Source organism: Pogonomyrmex barbatus, unplaced genomic scaffold (assembly GCF_055798465.1).
Source record: "Pogonomyrmex barbatus isolate J1 unplaced genomic scaffold, ASM5579846v1 scaffold25, whole genome shotgun sequence".
Lineage (NCBI taxonomy): Eukaryota > Metazoa > Arthropoda > Insecta > Hymenoptera > Formicidae > Pogonomyrmex > Pogonomyrmex barbatus.
This window is the reverse complement of record NW_028297122.1, coordinates 675,516-696,238: the sequence shown is the minus strand read 5'-3', so window position 1 is coordinate 696,238 and position 20,723 is coordinate 675,516. Positions and strand designations below refer to the sequence as shown.

The window sequence follows — 20,723 nt, the reverse complement described above, 5'->3', positions numbered from 1 at the left end:
TTAGGTAAAATTTGGTAGATTTATGTAGGTTAAGGAGTTCTTGATGATAAGTACTATGCTGTAAAGTACCAGAAGTTATGATGATGGGAATAAGACGGTTTCTGTGTAACGAAGCGATCTCTCTCGCTTCGTTCTAAAGTATTTTTCTCGACTCATCACCCGTCGAGGACTGCCGATCACCAGCGGAGTGTGACTCACCGTCGCAAACCAACGCTTGCGCCCATTTTTTAATCCTACCAACAAAAAATTCTCCGAGGTAATTCGGAGAATTCACGCGGGCATTCGGCGAACACATGCTGAGCTTTACACCGCCCGCGCCGCGCCGAATGTCGCACTTAGGAGCAAGCGTGCTCCCCGCGCCATGCCGACTACCATGCCTAAGAGCTAGCGAACTTCCTGTACCGCGCCATAAATCGCTGCGCTCTCCCGCCGCGCCGAATACTGCACCAAGAATCATTCCAGCAGTTTCCGATCCTTACTCCCAGATTTCCTATCCGTCCGTGGAGGGGGAGTCAACCCCGAGATCGGCCAATCCGAATCCGTTCCGCATCAAAATCCGCGGCCGATTTTAATAAAAAGGATAAAAAGGACTCACTTTCTACGGAGAGCATCTGTCCTGTTCCTGACATCTCAAGCAAAGCATCGTGCGAAGAGAAGTCGAGAACCTTCTAAATCCGAAACCGAACAGATTACTCGTGACACTGGGAGCACCCCAGCACGGCCGAGTACGCTCGACCGCGATTCATTTCGCTACCGTTCTGACTATCCTCCGAAAACGTGTTGAGAAGCACCTCGACACAGCCGATCAAGTCAGGACATTCCCGGACGACCATCAATACACCGGGGAGCCTCTCGGTGGTGTCGAGCGCTCTCGACGACAACTCCGAACACCAGGATACTCCCTGGTCTCGTCGGGTTACTCGATACACCTCCCCCTGAGTCAACGGGCTAACAACAACGGGCGCTCTCGATTTCCGCCGTCAGAGTGACGGCATCCCGGAGACAATCCTTGTGTCAGAATCAGCTGTTTTGAAACAAGACGTGGAATTTACCACGCGCCCACCGTGTGCTCCGAAGCCCAGCTGATCGCGCCGGCAATGCGCTGACAAAAACACGCCAACCACACGCCTCACCCGCCTCACGTCACGCAGCACTTGCGTCTCGCGTTATACACTGTGGCCTTAAGATATCGATATTACGCAAGATAGTCAATTCGATCGTTATTATCATTGTTTTCACAAAACCCCACGACTAGCATACGTTAACAATAATTAATATTATTATAATCATTGTCGCACCACATCGCGAACATCTAATATCAATAAAAGAATTATTGTTACTCCAACTTCTATCGCTCTCACTTCCACACTTGATTGTTCGACTAAGAAGTTATCCGCGCGCGGAAGTGAGACCGTTTTAAAGGAATAGCAGCAAAAGAACCAAAAGCCAGGTCTTTATGTTATGATAGTATTTATTAATAATTAACATGTAAACAATAAGAACGATAATAGTTAGTAAACAAAAATGTCGTGGTAATAAAAATAAGAAAAATGTAATCTTACTGAAATAATTACTATGGCAATAAATTGTTGATGTTATGCATGATGAATTTGTACAGAAACATAGTCCGCGTCTCCTAATGCAATGCACTCTCAAGATCCTGTAGGTAGCCTTCCCGACAAATGAATACAACGTAAATAACAAAATGATGAAGAATTAACACTCAGAAAGACAAAGAAATCATAGGTAATCATAGATAAAATTGGAGAGAAAGAAAAATCTAGAGTAGGGATGGGAGAGAGATAGCGGGGGAGATTGGAGGACTAAGTCGGGGAAAGTAAATTTATAATAGATAGATAGCAATCCGGCAAGGAATCAGTATCGTTCTGCTTATTAAGTGATAATGTTTTTTTATATGAATCATTTCAGATACAATTCTTTTTTCATAAGACAACTCCATATCCAAGACACGAACATTATTCCAATCAAATTCGTAATTGTTGCTTAATCGATGGTTAGAAATAACAGAAGGCGAACCAGTCCTTTTTTGATATCATTAAAATGTTCTTTAATCCTGGTCTGCAGCCGCCTTTTTGTCTGGCCAATATAAGTGGCATCGCAATCCTGGCATTGTATTCTGTAAACTACGTTGCATTTCGTCCGAACACCGATCTGATCCTTGGTCTTAATAAATCTTCCGAGGGTGTCAACAGTTGAGTAGGCAATCTTCAAATCAAACATCTTTGTTATTTTTTTGAATTTTTCAGAGATAGTTTTAACGTAAGGAACAGCAAAAAATTTTTTCTGGTCTGAATTTTCTTCCGAAATATCCACCGTTCCGTCTGTTGGATTCTTATGGGTCATATGCCAAATTCGGTTGTTGATCATCGAAAAAATAAATTCAAGAAGATAGTTATTTAATAAAATGTTAATCATTTCTTTTAAATTCTTGGTGTGGAATTGAGGATCTGACAGATTGACAACTCTGCCGCTCTCCAGGATGACACCTCTTTTGTGTTCTAATGAGAATTGGAATGAAAATTTAAGTATCTACCCGAAAAGTTCGGTTTTCTATATAAATCGAACGTCAATCTCCCATCATTTAAGATCAAAGTAACTTCAAGGAAACTGATACATCCACCCTTGCTCTCTTTCATTGTGTAATCTGCCATGGAAAGAGTTGAAGATTTATGTCATTGAGTAGTCCCGTCAGTGCAGCTAGTAAGATGTCATCCACATATCTGACATAAAATGAGAGGGGGGCAGGGATATAGCTCATCGCAGCCTCCTTAATGTCCTATAGTATAATGTCAGCAATTATTGGAGATAATGGAGAGCCCATGGGTGTGCTAAAGATTTGTGTGTGCGTTTTTTTGTTAAAAGTGAAATAAGTGGAATCCAATACCAAAGATACTGCAATCAGGAATTCGTTCAATGGGATCTTTGTGTGCTTTCTGATGTGGCACTATCTCTTCTCGATGTTTTTTTTGAAAGGTCTATTGGAACATTTGTGAAAAGCAATATCACATCTAAGGAGACCACGCAATGCATCTTAAGATATCCATCTAATTTGTTAATCAGATAGAAACTATCCCTGATGTGATTAAAATGCTGTTAAGGATGATATTATGTAAAAAGTCGCCAAAGGATATAGTAGACTATTTATTGCTGAAATTATGATCTGTAAAAGATAACCTTATTTATGGATCTTTGATTTCTGATATCCATCGAAAATTTTTTGTGTTGTTCTCAATATTCTTAATAAGTTGAAACATTGCATCAATCTTATCACGGGACGTAAGTGCAAAGTTTTTCCCCAACTGCAGGAAAAGTTGATTATCCATCGGAGTGGTAATCGAGGATAAATTTATAAAATATCCCTTTCTGATGGTGTTGAGGGAAGACAATGATGAATTAGAATCGAAGGACACAGGATCAAAATTGACGCTAAAGTTTTGTTGACAAGTTTTGTTGACAAGTTTTGTTGACAATACAGGTGTACCAAAAAGTTTGAGCTTTAGATTTCATACAACCGAAATAATAATTTAAATTTTATATATCTTTTCGCCCTTTTGCGATTTTAAAGCGTTGACATTTGGCCTTCTAAAATGCCATACGGTTTGGCGTTTGATGCACATAACCTCAAAAATTGTTGTATAATCGGGCAGGAGGTAAGGAGGTATTTTATTATTTTGAGGAGTCCATTTTATTATTTTTATAATTATACTTGGTGATTTTAGTCTTATAAAAAGAGGATAAGAAGGGAGAGCGCGTGCCATGGGGCCTGACCACAAATCAGTCGTAAAAATTCGCAACTATTTTGCAAAAAATATCATCTCAGCCAGGAATCGAGCCTAGATCTTCTGCTTACCAGGCAGGCATCTTATTCTTTCGATTACAGAAGCATGATATTTATCGCAAATAATGTGTTTAGAATAACACGTCAACAATTCAATGATACACACACATATATATACATATACTACATATACATATATATTCTCGACATATATGTTCTCTACATGTATATTCTCGAATCCCGACGACCGATACTCAGTTGATAGTCCTATTCTTTTGATGGATGCAGGTCGGACCGCGATGGCAACACTCTCCAACGTCACTCCTATCTCTGAGAAACGTCTTTATTTCAAGCTTAAAAGCTCGAAAGGACAACTTACCTCTTACATTCTCGCCTAACTAGCGAATTAAGATCAATTCTCCCGAGAATTCCTGCCCGATGACCTCCGTACTCTTGTAAATCGCGACACACACACACACACACACACACACACACACACACCACACACACACACACACACACACACACACACACACACACACACTCAGATATATTTGTAATTGTATTTTACGCCGCATTGCACTTCATGTTTTATTCAAATTTGTAATCGTATTTCTTTTATTGTAACTCAGATAATCTTCCAATTAAATATTTGTCTTTTTTTAATTAACTTTATTCGTTCAGTAATCTTCGTTCATTTCTCGCTATCCATTAATCGCACAAGATCTTTCCCTAGTAAAAAGAATTAAATTTCTTGATCTAAAAACTCCGACGAACGTACGTTTACGCCATGGTGCCATAGCCTTTCCTCAACACTGACCCAGTGTCGAGACAAATAGTGCATTTCGAAGGTTCACGTTTCAACGCTTGATCCTCCTTGAAGAACAGTTATATCATCTTTCCGAGCCCATTCATACTTCATTCATTTCTTAAGTTCTTAATTTTCTTTGGGCTGAACATAACACAACTAATAACATATCTTTTGTTAAAATGACTATTTTAAAATTTCTTAGATGTAATTGCATACAGTTTTAAATCTTTATTTGATCTTGTAAAAGAATCGAGCTTATTTTGCTTTGTTACAATTAAAATTGTTATTAACAAAATATAAACAGTATCTAACAAAAAATTATATACATACTGTTGTGATCAAAAATACCGGAACTAATTCAGTAAAACAATAAAGCAAATTATGAATTTATTAATCCAAATTTATTTCGTCCCCTTCAAAGTAATCCCCTCTTACGTAATACATTTCTGCCAACATTCTTTTTAATTCTCGAAACATCTTTTATAATTTATTTTAGGTATAGCCTTTAGAATGAGCAATGAATTCTCTTTTATCACGGTTATTCATTAAAAATGGTGTCTATAAAGCAGTAATTTCAGCTAAGGAAATAGAAAAATGTCACATGTCAAATGCCACATCAGACGAATATGGAACTTATGGAATGATATTCATTAAATTTTTAGTTAGAAAATCATGAACAAGATGAGAGATAAGCAGGAGCATTATCGTGATGCAAAATCTATGAATTTTCTTTTTACAATACCGGCCGTTTTTTACAATGCGTTTTATGAATAATTCGTCTTGAGAAATCATTTCTTCAACAATACGAACGCAATGTTATTTTTGAAAAAAATTTTGAAACAATGCAAGATGCAACGCGTCTCAGGCCCAAATTGTTTTTCAAAATCGATTGAATGATATTGCAACATTCAATTATATCTCGAATTATCAATCATTGATCATACTAAATCTTTGATTTAGTATGAATTTTTTTGACATGTTGCTCATCTGTTGAAGTTTTTCCAGATTTTCTTCGACGTGTTCTCTGCTCTCTTTGAATATTTTGTGTCATTCGAAAATCCTTGTTTTTGACATACACTTGTCATTGAAACAGTTTCGCAACATATCCACTATTTTTGTGGACGAAATTTCATAAAGACAAAATCTTATACAAATTTTTTGCTCAACAAAATTCAATATGTTAAAAATTGCCAAAAATACTTTTTTTTTAATTACAAAACAAGTGTTTATTTGTAGATTAAAAAAGGTAATAATGTAAAATTTCAAACAGAAGTTAGAAACAGTCTTACAAATCTAAAAAAATATTTTTTCAATATGTTCGAAGCGCGCAGTTTAAATAAGCCAATCTCGATACTTTTTGATCATAATATTATAGCAAGCATAAATAAACATTCATAAATATATGGATTGTTGCATCAATATAGCTCAATATGGTTGTTGGCTGACAAACATGGTCGTACTCAGTAAGTATTGATATATTATATTTTCTTATCTTCTTTTTTACAATAATGACAAATTTTCACTAATAATCAGCAATATCAAAGCCGAAATAAAACAAAATGTAAAAATAAATTTTGATGCTGAGGTTATAAAAATGCATTAGTAAATATTCAACAGAGTAAAATTGTATCAAACAGCTCGTATAAATTCACAAGAGGAAAGAAAGGCTAATAAACGAGTGAAAACAAATTGACGTAATAGAAAACAAATTCGAATAGACAATATTTATTGTAAAAACAACAATTAGCGGAATCATTTTCAATATAATTTTGATGTTGAATGTTTCGGCTTCACGGAATCTTCTTCAACAATTCTTTTTAACTTCAAAGCGATAAAAAACGAAGGGAAATTGTAAATGCATAAAAAGCTGACTCAAGCCAAAAAAAAGAACTGTTTACAACCTTTTAAACAGAGAACATTGTTATTGGCACATCCATGATTTTACCAAAAAAACATTGAATTCTGTATAAAAGTTTTATTAGATAACGGGTACCCCATAGAATTTATTTTCAACAATATCAATCATAGGTTGAGAATAGTAAAAGACTTCTATTTAATTTAACTCGTTCTACTTGCTGAAAAATGATCCATGAATTATAAGATACTCTGTATACACATGATGATTTTTCAAAAAGCAAATTTCTTAAATAAAATAAATATTTTATTTTTGTTAAATAATTTGTAATTATTTTTTGCTTAATGTACATATAAACTATATTTGCCTATAATGGATATAATGGCTGCATTCGAAGAATATGCCATCAACGCTATGTGTCATTCCATCTTTAGCATTCATATAATAGCATTAGACATATAACAAAGATAGAATGACGCGATAGCGCCGATAGTGTGTTCCCCGAACGCAACTAATTGAGAATCCTTTTCAATAGTAAACTAAAACCTCTGAGTCACTTGGATACGACTCTGCCTTCGGACAATTGTATTGTTGCCAGACCTATAACTAATAATAAAAGTAGTCCGCATGGCAACAAAAGTAGTCTGAATGAATTTCGGAAAAAGTCTTTCGAAAGACGACACAAATATGACCGCCGAAATTGCGACCAGTCTTTCGAAAAACCGCAGAAATGTATCGCGTGAGAATATTGCGAAAAGCCTATTAGCAAATTCCTAAATTCGACGATCGAACCAAATGTGATATTGGTCAATCAATATCACGCAATCGATCAATGCAACCAATCAGAATGCTGATCAGGCATCAGTCAACTTATATAATCGGTTATACAAAGCGGAATGAGGGAGAGTCAAAATTATAAGTCGGAATCATTATTATAAAAGTTGCGCAAGATATTACGGAATCCCGTCGCGAAGTTCACGCGAGCCATATTATCAGCAGCTCAGGTGTCACATTCGGTCGTCGGCCGCCCGAGTAACGCGCCGAGCCGCCCGATGATGCGTAAACGTGTGTAAAATATAATCGTTATAATATCCAGTATTTGTGCACTTGTTAAAATAAATCAATTAAATTAAAGAAAGTGTGTGTCAGTGATTTCACGAGGATCCCTACATTCCTTTGATCCTGCTCGGAGTTCCAACTCCTTAGGCTTGACGAACCCGATTATTCCGAATATTAACGTTGTAGCCCATCCGGGGTACAACAGTATTAAAAAAGACACTTTGTTGTTCCGTATCTGAAAGGAATTTCAGAGCTGGCTTCGAATGGCTTCGAATGGTTAACAATACTAACACTTTGCTAGACTACTCAATAAACTTAACAAAAAAGACTTAACAAATTCATTAAGATGCACAAAGATAGGAAACATTTTATGATGAACAACAATGTAGTCTATCAAATTAAATGCAATTAAAGAATTGCCCTGTTTCTTATGCTATGGCCAAACGAAGAGATTTTTAGGAACAAGAATAAAAGAACGTGAATGAACAACATCAAATACGACTGCTCTAAACATACAGTCATCTCGGAATATATTGCTTCATTAAAACATGAATTCAATTAAGAAAATGTACGGGTTCTCGATCGTGAACCGAATAAATAAAGATTGATATCAGAGATGATTTTTATTAAAGAGCAGAGAGAAGGTATCAATTTAAATAAAGACACGGAATTACTCAACGAATTATATTTTGACATCCTTAAACAATTATTCATTACATAAACGTTTTATTTACCCCCTTCCCCCTAATTCCTTGTTATACATTTTATGAACGCTTCTTTCGTTTGGTCAAACTCAGCTCAGTGTTGTTAATTACCAACGACAGCCTATTACAATTTTTAATCAAAGAATAAAAGTATGGAACAAAGAAGTCACTCCGTTTCGTCAGACTCGACTTTCAAACCACTTGTTCTCTTGCATCTTATTCTTACACTGTCATGTAAGTCTCACAAACATTTTGACTATTCCTGATTTTTTACTTTGATTAAATTTCATTTCACTTTTCACATTTCACAATTTTTAGATTTACACTTGGTGCACACGGTAACAACGATTCTTTAAACTCTTTATATACTTGACAACTTTTACGAACTATTTTTAAGCATTGACTCAGAATCATTCACACTTATCAACGATAAATTTTCCTGTTATATATTGTCATTTGTCATTTCCTGCAAAATTGTGAGACTAAGCTGTATCAATGTGAGAATAAGACGACAACATCAATGTTATTTTACAAGATAACTGCCGTTTACGTCTCATTTCACTTCTTTGTCAGCTCCATAACAATTTTATACAATGACATTTGTTGGTTTTGGATGTGGCCGTTATACATCTGACGGTCAATTTTTAAATTTACTCTGAGAGTCATTATATTAATTATTCACATTCTTATAATTGTTATTTGTTTGCGCTTTATCTAGATGTGATGCGTTCCACCGAGTCAACTTTTTATGTATTTACAATTTCCCTTCGTTTTTTATCGCTTTGTATTAAAAAGAATTACTGAAGAAGGCTCCGTGAAGCGAAACATTCAACATCAAAATTACATTGAAGATGACTGTTGAGAAATTTGTGTTTCCCGCCGTAATTTAGTTATCGGTTGGATAGATAGTATTCTTCATTGTTCCATCTATTCAATATATTTTTCACTGTTTGTCTCCTTACTTACTTTACTTGTCCTTTTTATTTACTTCCGCTCGATATTCTCTCTGCGTGCTGTATTTCTCTCAGTACAAGTTTGTCTAAAATATATATTTATTCACATGTGTGTCTGAGTCATAATCAACCATCCTCAAACAGATTATGAAACTTAGACTGCGTTAACAAATAACTAAGTAAGATCGAGTGGCATCCGTTTGACCATGTTAATATTTATTGACCACAGTCCCATTTGACCACGTTGCGATTGGCCACGTTGCAATTGACCACCGTCCCGATTGATCACTGTCCCGATTGATCATTTTGAAATTGATAATATTCAATGTATTATTCTTATCACTGCGTTTAATAGCATTTTTTATTTTATATCAAGTAATATGTGTAATCTATTGCAATACGCGGGATATTCGTGTTCTCCTAACTCTTCCGAATTTTATATATTGCAATCATACGTAATAATTAATCTTAAATCTTGATAATATGTAAAGAAAGATTAGCTTTCCAGAGGTTATGAAATATATCAGATGCATTATATAATTGTCATTATGTCTGTATTATTAAAACAATTAATAAGTTAACCAAAATTTTGTATAAATATATATATATATATATATATATATATGTGTGTGTCATTATGTTTGTATTATTAAAACAATTAATAAGTTAACCAAAATTTTGTATGAATATATATTATATATATTATATATATTATATATATTATATATATTATATATATTATATATATTATATATATTATATATATTATATATATTATATATATTATATATATTATATATATATATATAATACATATATATCAAAATTTAAGGTTAATTATTATGTATGATTGCAAAATGCAAAATTCGAAAGAGTTAGGAGAACATCCCGCGTACTGCAGTAGACTACACATATTATTTGATATAAAATAAGAAATGCTATTAAACGCAGTGATAAAAACATTGAATATTATCAATTTCAAAACGGTCAATCGGGACGGTGGTCAATCGGGACTGTAGTCAATTGGGACGGTGATCAATCGGGACTGTGGTCAATCGGGACGATAGTCAATCGGGATAATGATTATCGAATCGTGATCAATCGGGACGATAGTCAATCGGGATTGTGGCCAAACGGGACTGTGGTCAATCGGGACGGTGGTCAATCGGAACGGTGGTTAATCGGGATGATAGTCAATCGGGACTGTGGTCAATCGGGACGGTGGTCAATAGCAACGTGGCCAATCGCAACGTGGTCAAACGCTTCCAGTGAGACCCATTGTGAGAGTGGCACCCGTTTGACCATGTTAATATTAACCACAGTCTCAATTGATCACGTTGATATTGACCACACGTTGCAATTGACCATCATCTTGATTGATTACTGTCCTGATTGACCATCGTCCCGATTGACTACCGTTCCGATTGACCACCGTCCCGATTGATCACTATCCCGATTGATCACAGTCCCGTTTGGCCACAATCCAGTTTGACCACCGTCCCGATTGACCACCGTCCAGATTGGCTATTTTGAAATTGATCATATTCAATGTACTGTTGTTATCACTGCGATTAATAGTATTTTTTACTTCATAGCAAATAATATGTGTAGTCTATTCTAGTACGCGGGATATTCGTTTTCTCCTAACTTTGCCAAATCTTAAATGTTGGAGTAATAATTAATCTCAAATCTTGATAATATGTAAAGAAGAATTAGTTTTCCAGAGGTTATGAAATAATAATTATGAATATCAGATGTACTATATAATTGTTACTATATTCATCATTTCGTGTAACGGATAATAGTGTGTTTTATTTAAAAATAGTTATTCAAAAATCTATGTGGAATAATATAATTGTGGACTTCGTTTCGCCCCTAAGTATCGGGGGGAGGAGGGGGGGAGGTGGGATAGACCTCGCAAACCTATGTGGAAACACGTCTTTTTCCCAATAGCACACATAACCGTTGACTATCAGGATGTGCGCTAACGGGAAGAAACGCGTTTTTTCCTGACAGCACATACTATCTGATAAATTAACAATAGTACATTGAATATGATCAATTTCAAAATAGCCAATCTGAACAGTGATCAATCGGGACGATGATCAATCGGGACAATGATCAATTGCAACGTGGTCAATATCAACATAGTCAATCGCAACGTGGCCAATCACAACGTGGTCAATTGGGACTGTGATCAATATGAACATGTTCAAACGGGACGCTCCGTTTTGTGGCTAAAAGCATTTTGTGTGTATCGAGAGATAAGAAAAATAGCCGACGATAGTTCATTGAAAGATATTCGAGTAACTAAACTTACGAAAGCAACGTATAGTCGTTAGAAAATCGAAATGCTATTGAGAGCTATCGAATTTGGGAAATCACTGGAAAAATGATTTAGCCGATGCAGTGAGATTTGAGGATAGCGTGATCATTGTGAGAGAAATTGATGACTGGAAAGCAAAGGATAGCAAGACACGGTTTATTATTCGATCTAGATGACTACTTTTATCAGATATGCGACTGTGAGATGTCAGACATTATAAAAAGCATTTTATGAACCCAAGACGTTAAATGCTTTACTGGAATTGCTACGTGAGTTTTTTATTTATTCTTTGAAATCAGATGATATGCTTATAGCAGGATTAAAGGTTATTGCATGCAAAATTGAAGCTCTGGAATCAGAAGATTTCGGAAATAAATTTAATAAAAAGCTTTTAATGATAAAGATTTTAGGTTGTCTACCGAAGGATTTCGATAGTTTTATTGGTCCATTTTATCGAATGAGACATCCTTGGAGCTTTTCTTAGAAAAACTTGCCAATGTCGAAAGGAATATTGAAGGACGATCAGATGATGTATCAGATGCAGCATTCACGTCACAGTATAAATCGTAGTCAAGCAATGAAGGTCATCGGAAAGAAGTTTAAAGGCAAGTGTCATGAATGTGGCAAAATAGGACACTTAAAGATTGTAGGTCGAAATCAGAAAAGTCGAAGAAATTTGAAAAATCAGATTCACGGAAAAAAGGAACCGAAAGATGTGGAAGCTGAAAAAGGATTATCTGCATTATCTGTTTTTAAATTGAGGAATGAAGGATATTATTGCAGATTTTCTGGAGCAAATGTCCATCTAACTGATAACTTTGAATGGTTTTCATCTTTTCAAAAGATTAGTATACCATTTATGTTGAACATTGCCAACATTGGTAAAACATTGAAAGCGACTCATTGATAATATCCAAATTGAAAAGTCAATCAATGGTAGAGATTGGGAGAAATGCATATGGGAATCGGTATATTACTGTGAAAATATGAGTAATGAATCGCTTTTGTCAACAATGTTTGGAAACGTGGAGAAAGGTTATGTGGATTCTACCATGAAAACGGAATTATACGACTAATGGACGAAAGACATATTTGGTGGTAGAAAAATTAACAATCATATATTCCTTTTATTCGTGTCTTACACCCTTTAACTTCTATGAAAATTGCTCGATCAATTGATTTATGGCACCAGCGTTTTGGTCATATTAGTGACAATGTGATACGAGCAATGGTGAGAAATAATCTCGTCAATAGTCTTGAAATAATTCTAAAAAAAAGGGATGACTGCGATTCTTGTCATCTAGGAAAACAGACGATTAGTCCACATTCTACTCGAGAAAAATGTAAATGCTTATCTGGTCAACATTTTCATTCAGATGTTTGTCATATTGGAATTATATCGTAGAATAAATGTAAGTATTTTCTGACACTAAAAGACGAAGCATCTGGCTATCGTAGAGTTTTCTTCATGAAGTCAAAAAAAAAGAAATATCGAAGATTCTAAAGGAATTCTTCCTAGAAACAGAGAAGGAAACTGATAGGAAGGCAATTTCACTAAGGACTGATAATGGAACTGAATATATAAATGATAAAATGAAGGAAATCCTCAGAGAAATGAGTATTACACACAAATTGTCACCACGTAATGTAAAACAATGTAATGATGTGGCTGAACGAGAGAATCGTACGTTATGTGATATTGCTCGGTCGCTGCTGTTCAATACTGGTCTCTCGAAGACGGATCGTCATCTGTTATGAACAGAAACCATTGGAATGGCAGCATATTTACATAATCGTGTACCAAATCAAGGAATTACTATTACGACTCCATATAATGAATGGGAAAAAGCTTAATGTAACTCATTTGAGAGTTTTTGGAGCGAAAGCTTTTGTTCCCGATTGTGCAAGACACAAGATGGTCCCAAGGCGAAAAAGATAATATTCGTTGGATCGTCACACTGATAAGGTGTTTCGAGTTTCTGATCTTGAAAGAAAGATTGTTGAAAAAGTCGCAAATGTCACTATAGAAGATATGACGAATAAAATTATACAAGTTCTCTTTCCTTTACCATCTGAAAAGCAAGAGGAGGAATTTGAAGAAGCTCAACCTGAAAGTAATATGATTGATGCAAAATCTGATGATTTTATGGACAAAGGAGAGGATGATCTTCAAACTTTATAAAAGAAGAGAGGATGACCATCAAGATCATATAAAAAATCAATCCCTCTAACAGATCGAGTGCTACGGGATAGAACGAACAAATCAGATCGTATTATTGCAATGAAAGTATCTTTGGATCCAGTCTCATATGAAAATACGATTTCAAGAGATGATTTCTCTCTTTGGAGACAAGCAATGGATGACGAGATATCATCTTTACTTAAAAATTAGACATGGAAACTTAAATCTTTATCAGATGGACAATCTGTACTCTCATCGATGGGTTTTCAAATCAAAGTTGCAGCCGGATGGTAAAATTATACGTCGTAAAGCAAGACTGGTCGCTCGAGATTTCAGTTCATAGATTCAGTCAGGGCATAGATTATTTCGAAACGTTTTCATCTGTAATACGTTATAAGTCGGTAAGAGCAATTTTACCTGTAGTCGCTAAATATGACATAGAACTGATACAATTCGATATAAAACAATTTCTCTGAATAATTCGCTTGAAAAGGATATCTATATGCAGCAACCAGAAAGATATGAAGATGGATCAGAACGTGTTTGTCATTTTTATGGGCTTAACAAGCACCTAGGAATTGGAATAATAGATTCAACGATTTTCTTATGTCTCATGGATTTGAACAATCAAAAGCCGATCCATATGTCTTTTTGAAGAGTATCCATACAGATGATTGGATTATACTGTCTTATGTTGATGATGGATTAATAGCATACAAATGAAGGAAAACGTTGAATATTTTTGTTTCCTCATTGATTTCGGAATTTGAAGTTATCTGTCATGAACCGACATGTTATGTTGGAATGGAAATAACGTGAAATCGAGAAACAAGATCTTCATTAATCAACAAGGATATATCTCTCGTATGTTGCACCATTTTGAAATGGAGGATTATAAACATGTGAATCTCCGATGGATTCATCTGTTGAGCTGATTGGTCTCAATGAAAAGAAGAATTAAGAGAGATGTTTTCTATATAGAAAAGCAATTAGCTGTTTGACGTATATTGCCAGTATCGAGGCCGGACATTTCATACGCTGTAAACACACTTGTTCGGTGTGTTCCAATAATCCATAAGAACTTTATTGGAAGTCGGTAAAGCGTTATGAATTATCTTAAGGGTACAATTGATATTTCATAGTGTTTTCATGGGGGCTCATCAGATGAATTGATTGGACTGTGATTCGGATTATGCTGGTGAACTAAAAGAAAAAAGATCAATGTCTGCATATATATATATATATATATATATATATATATATATATATATTTCTATTTCATAGTGGACCGATCGTCATAGTGGATCGCTTGATCATCGAGTCTGCAACGAACTACCCTTCATTAGAAGCAGAATATATATCGATTTCAGAAGCGTTACAGGAACTTCTCTGGTTGAGATCACTTATTGAAGCTTTCAATTTGAAACAGATGGAAACTGAATTGACAGTGAATTAACAATCAAGCAGCTATAGCCATGTCAAAAAATCCTGAATTTCATAGAAGGCCTAAACATATTGGAGTTCGGAGTTTTTTTTTTCATCGAATTAGACAAGAACAGAAAGCTGAGAAAGTCAATGTTACATATGTACCATCGGATGAACAAGCAGCAGATCTGCTAACAAAGCCTCTGTCCTGGCCTACAATATCACGATGTCTTACACAAAATGAAAATGACGTCGAAAACAAGAGGTGTTGAAAATATGTGTTTCCCGCCGTAATTTAGTTATTGGTTGGATAGATAGGATTCTTCATTGCGCCATTTATTTAATATATTTTTCACTGCTTATTTCTCTTATCGCTTATATCACTTACTTTATTTTTGTCCTTTTTATTTACTTCCGCTCGTTAGTCTCTCTGCGTACTGTATTTCTCTCATATACAAATTTGTCTAAAATATATATTATTCACATGTGTGTCTCTGAGTCATAATTAATCATCCTCAAACAGTAACTCTGCTGATTGTTTTTACAATAAATATTGTTTATTCGAATTTGTTTTCTATTACGTCACTTTATTTTCGCTCGTTTTTTTGGTCTTTCTTTCCTTTTGTGAATATAAATATTGGTGAGATCGAATCTAAAATTTTATTAAATATGTAATGATATATTTATCATTTGCATAGCAAATATTCATAATAACTTTATACTTTAGATACTGCGTAACACTCTTTATACATAAATGTTATATTTCGCTTGCTACCTACATTTTATTTATTAAATCATTCCTATTATACAATAATACAATATTGAGAGACTAGATCTCGTATGTTGCCCTTCACCAAAAATAATCCTGAAAACACGTATATCTGAAAGATTTATTGAACGTTTTAAAAGAGTCTTTAAGATTTGACTAGAAAACTCTTTTAATCAATTCTTACAGACATCTCTTTTTAAATATCTAGTGAACATCTTTTTAATGTCTTAAAGACACGACTAACAGACATCATAAAGACATCTTTTAGTTTTACAAATCTTATAAATGTCTCTTTTAGGATATCTTTAAGATTAATCTAGTATGAGACATTGCCACCAAATGGATGCGGCGAAATTTTATTTTTCGTAAATAAAAATCATACAGAATAGAATAAAAGGCAAAGCATTATAAAATTATTTTAATTATTTCTAATGAAATTGGTTTTTGAAGGTCAGTTCCCAACATGGGACTCTACTTAAATGAAATCTTTCCAAATGGAAGACTTCCAAATGAAAGTAAATTAAATATTATTTGGATAATACAATTATTAATTAAAGTGTCAAAGAAATAACTAGCTATAATATAACTAATAATATAGCTCTAATATAATTAGCTATATAAAAGTTATATAACATTAGAATCACTTACTTAGAAAACATTGTGACGTTTATGAAACATTTCAAAGACGTCCTAAAAATTTTAAGATATTTTTTTAATTATCTTAGATATCTAACAGATGACTATAAAAAATCGATTAAGATGTCTGTTATCGTTTCAATGACATCAGAAAACGAGATATAAGACATTTATAAAGCTTCTATATCTAGTAATTTTAAGAAGTCTAAAAAGATGTCTTAAAATTTTTAAGATGTCTTTAAGACATCTTATAGATGTCAGAATGTTCTTTGGGAACAACAGATTCTTTTCCCACATTAACTATTTCTTTTGTGCTATCTTTAGCTTTATCTACAGTGGGTTAAGAAAGTTTCTATATACCTTATTTCAATCAATTTATTATAGTTTACAATTAAATTCGGATAGTAATAATTTAAATAATATTTTACATATACAAAAAAGCATTATACGAACCAAGCTGGTTGACAGTTGCTAATTTATTATTTTAGTATAAAAATACAAAAGAGAACGCGATAAATATAAACATAACAAATATTTCGACTCTTACTCATCAGTGTATAAGCTTCAATTATAATAATCGTCTATATATTCAGAGTGACTTAATCTAAAAAGATGACGCCTTACAGTTTCCGATGATATAAATTCGTTACTCCACATATAGCGCAAGTGGTCGCAACAGTAGTCTTCGTGGAGAAATGTTACATGGCAATTGTATAACTAGGTGTGACCAAAAACATTTTAAATCTGATGAAAAAATTGTAAACGATCGAGAAAAATTATTAGAAAATTGTGGAGTATCTTCGAATAATACATGTAGACAAGTGCGAGCGAAATTCATTCTATGCTAGCCATTTTAAAAAGATTTCTCATGTGCGTGAATAGTATGTAGGAGCAAGGTTAAGATACAATTAAGTTCAAGAATTTTAATATAAAAGATAAACATATTAATATGCACTAAAATGCGTTAAAGTCAAGCGTGAATATACAATGTGCTTCATGTGCTGATGGATAGCAACATAATGCTTGGCTGGCAACAGTAGATCGTTTCTCAGTGCAGTATGGGATGCAAGAATTGCATTCGCGAGGAGAGTTGAGAACATTATCTCAAAAAAATTATTTTATCGTTAGTCTTATTTTTGCAAAAGATAATTCGTTACCATTACTCGTTACTGATTTTAAAAAGTAATTCGTTACTATTACCATTATTTAAAAAGCAACGATTCGTTATTTTTTGTTACTTTTTTGTAATACTAAAGTGAGTTTATTAGATTTTAAATTTATTAATATGTTTACTGGCTGTTACACTGGCTTTTAACTTCGACTTAGAACATTGATGTTATAACTCTTACTTAAGTCGCGTTTACATATTCAGGCTTATCTTTCTCCAACCAAGCTGAAATTGCTTAACAATTTTCGAATGAAGTGAATCAAGGATTTCCATTAATCAATCAATATAAAATAACGAAGAATTAGATGCTTGCTTGTTGTAAGAGTGTTGTCTAAAAGAACGTGACTTTCACGTTTTTTGGTTCTTATTTTTTTTTATTTTCTTATCTCTCCTTCTGTATGGCACAAAATACTGAATAATCAACCCTGCAAACGATGAAAAGGCGTTTAATTTTTACGATTGGTATTATTGCTTACATTGCAGCCATTTACAAGTCCTTTTTATGTTGATGTAGTATGTTGATGTAGTAGTAATTCTAAGCCTCTTCACTAAACGATTTTGAGTTACTACATTGATATAGTAACTTTGTCATAAAATAGCGTTTACATGGTATCTAACGTCAGTAGTTGTAACATTAATGTAAAATTATTAATTTGAATTATAACACAGAGGTAAAATTATAAATTTAGTATAACTTCACATAAGCAGAACTCTGCGAAAAATTATCATATTAGAAAATTTTTTTTGCATTTTCAAGAGTAAAATCTGTACTTTAAAAAGCATTAATTGTTATTTGACTTTATCTTTCTTTCATTCTGCCATCATTAAAAAGTAAAGACGTGTTTTGTTTACTATAAATTGCATAATTTGACGGAGCAAAATAAATTGTAAGCAAAATAACTTTGACATATTGTAACTCCGCGAAAAAAAATCATACAAACTTTTCTTTTTTCTAATTTGTAAAGAAAAAAGTTCAAACTTTATAATGGTTACCATAATATTTACGAAAAAAATTCATCGTTTTTCGTACAATATGTCTAATTATGTAATTTTTAGAGAGACGAAACATGTCCTTACTATTTAAAGAATGAAGGCGGAATGAGGGAAAGATAAATTCAAATAATGACTAATGCTTTTTAAAGTACAAATTTTATTCTTGAAAATGCAAAAAAAATTTGATAATTTTTCGTAGAGTTCTGCTTATTTAAAGTTATACAAAATTTTGGTATAATTTTACCTATGCATTAATTTTATTGACCACTGTATATATCGGTGTTTCAGATCATCCGTTTTTTCCAACACCTCATTTAAAAATAAAGGAAGTGTTACTACTTTATTCGTTTCGTTGGAAAGTAATCATATGGGGAGGAATTGTCGGAGATCAAGTCCTCATTTATCAACTTCCGGACATTCTTGGGGTAAGTATCACTACATCTGTGACTCGACGATTCACCTACACAGACACGTACACTTTAAAAATTACGTATCCATTTTTATTTCAAGATGAGCAGTACGCTATTTTTTTCGAGGAGATCTTTCCAGATTTACTGGACGATGTCCCCCTGGCAAATCGACCTCGTTGGTTCCAACAAGATGGTGCACCACCGCATAATACTCGGCGTGTGAGGGAATATCTCAACGCCTAGTTTCTTGGACGTTGGTTCGGTGTCGGCGCTGCGGTCCGCTGGCCACTACGGTCAGATTCGTTTGACCTTATGTAATTAAAAATTATTGTATAAATAAATTTTCAAGTTGACTTTTATTGTCAGTTTGCCTGATCTTTCGCCTTTGGACTTCTTCCTTTGGGGTTACCTAAAGGAAAAAGTTTACACGGAAGAAACCAGAGGACATGGAGGAAGTGATTGCATGCTACTGTAGCAATGGTGGATGCCGAAATGTTTCGTTGCACGTTTGCATGTAAAGGACGAAATCGTTTGAAGAGCCCACGCTTGTTTAGCAGCGAACGGGGAATTATTCAAAGCGTTCTGAAATAGTTAATTGTTAACTGTTAACTGTTAACTCTTAACTGTTAACTGTTAACTGTTAACTATTAGCTGTTAACTGTTAACTGTCAACTGTTAACTGTTAACTGTTAATTGTTAATTGTTATAAATAAATTGATTAACAAATTAATTACTTAGATTAAATTATTTATACATATTCGTTAATTTCGGATTTTAAAATGATGACGTCATCGAATTATAAGAATCGAATTATAAGAAGAAAAATACATAAGAATCGTACATGCCAACGTTATGAAATAATGAAAATAAATTTTTCACAAGCAATTTGTTTAAGCAATTTTTTTAAAAATCTAATTTTAATTGAAAATTGATAGCTTCATCGGTTTCTATGAAAAAAATACATAAGAATCATACGTGATACATGCCAAAACAATTTCTGAAAAGGTCATTTAAACAATTTATTTACAATTTATTTTGATAATGTTGCCAATAGTCTTTTTTTGTATCCATAACAAATCTCTCTAATTAGTTTTTTCCCATCACTGTTAGGTTAGTCATGAAAGTCAAATAACTGAATAAAACTTGGATTAAATAATTGAATTAAATAAATAAACAAATAAATAAATAATAAATAACAAAAAACAATCAGAAATTGGATAAATTTCTAACTGTAACTTCTCACTTATATATTTATTGACTTATTTATTTATTTATTTACTCATTTATTGATGAATTAATTTTATTTCATTAATTTATTAATTAATATAAAAAATTAGAATACAATTTTAATTGGGAGAATGTACAGAAAGCGCGAGGGGCCTCATGGCATGCTACGCTTTTGCGGCTGGACGCAATCTGATTGATCAACTTTAATCGTTAATAACTCGATAAACAATAGTCTGAGCCAAAATTGGAGTAAGCAAGTTAACCTTCCAGCAGTAAGCAAGTAAGCAAAAGCAGTAAGCAAGTTAACTTTCCAGAAGAATATTCAGACTCATTCTTCACTAATCCGATGCGGACTACTTGGGACCTTCGAATTTCGTTGAAGGCTCTCGAAGGCTCCTGGTCGCCC

General features: G+C 33.7%; 1 long non-coding RNA gene across 1 annotated transcript; it reads left to right on the top strand.

The window, feature by feature from the left end:
• Positions 1-18,907: 18,907 nt before the first annotated feature.
• Positions 18,908-19,670, top strand: LOC112552857 (uncharacterized). The gene is made up of 2 exons (XR_003096807.2): positions 18,908-19,105; positions 19,191-19,670. It is a non-coding gene; the product is annotated as an uncharacterized LOC112552857 (long non-coding RNA).
• Positions 19,671-20,723: the final 1,053 nt, after the last annotated feature.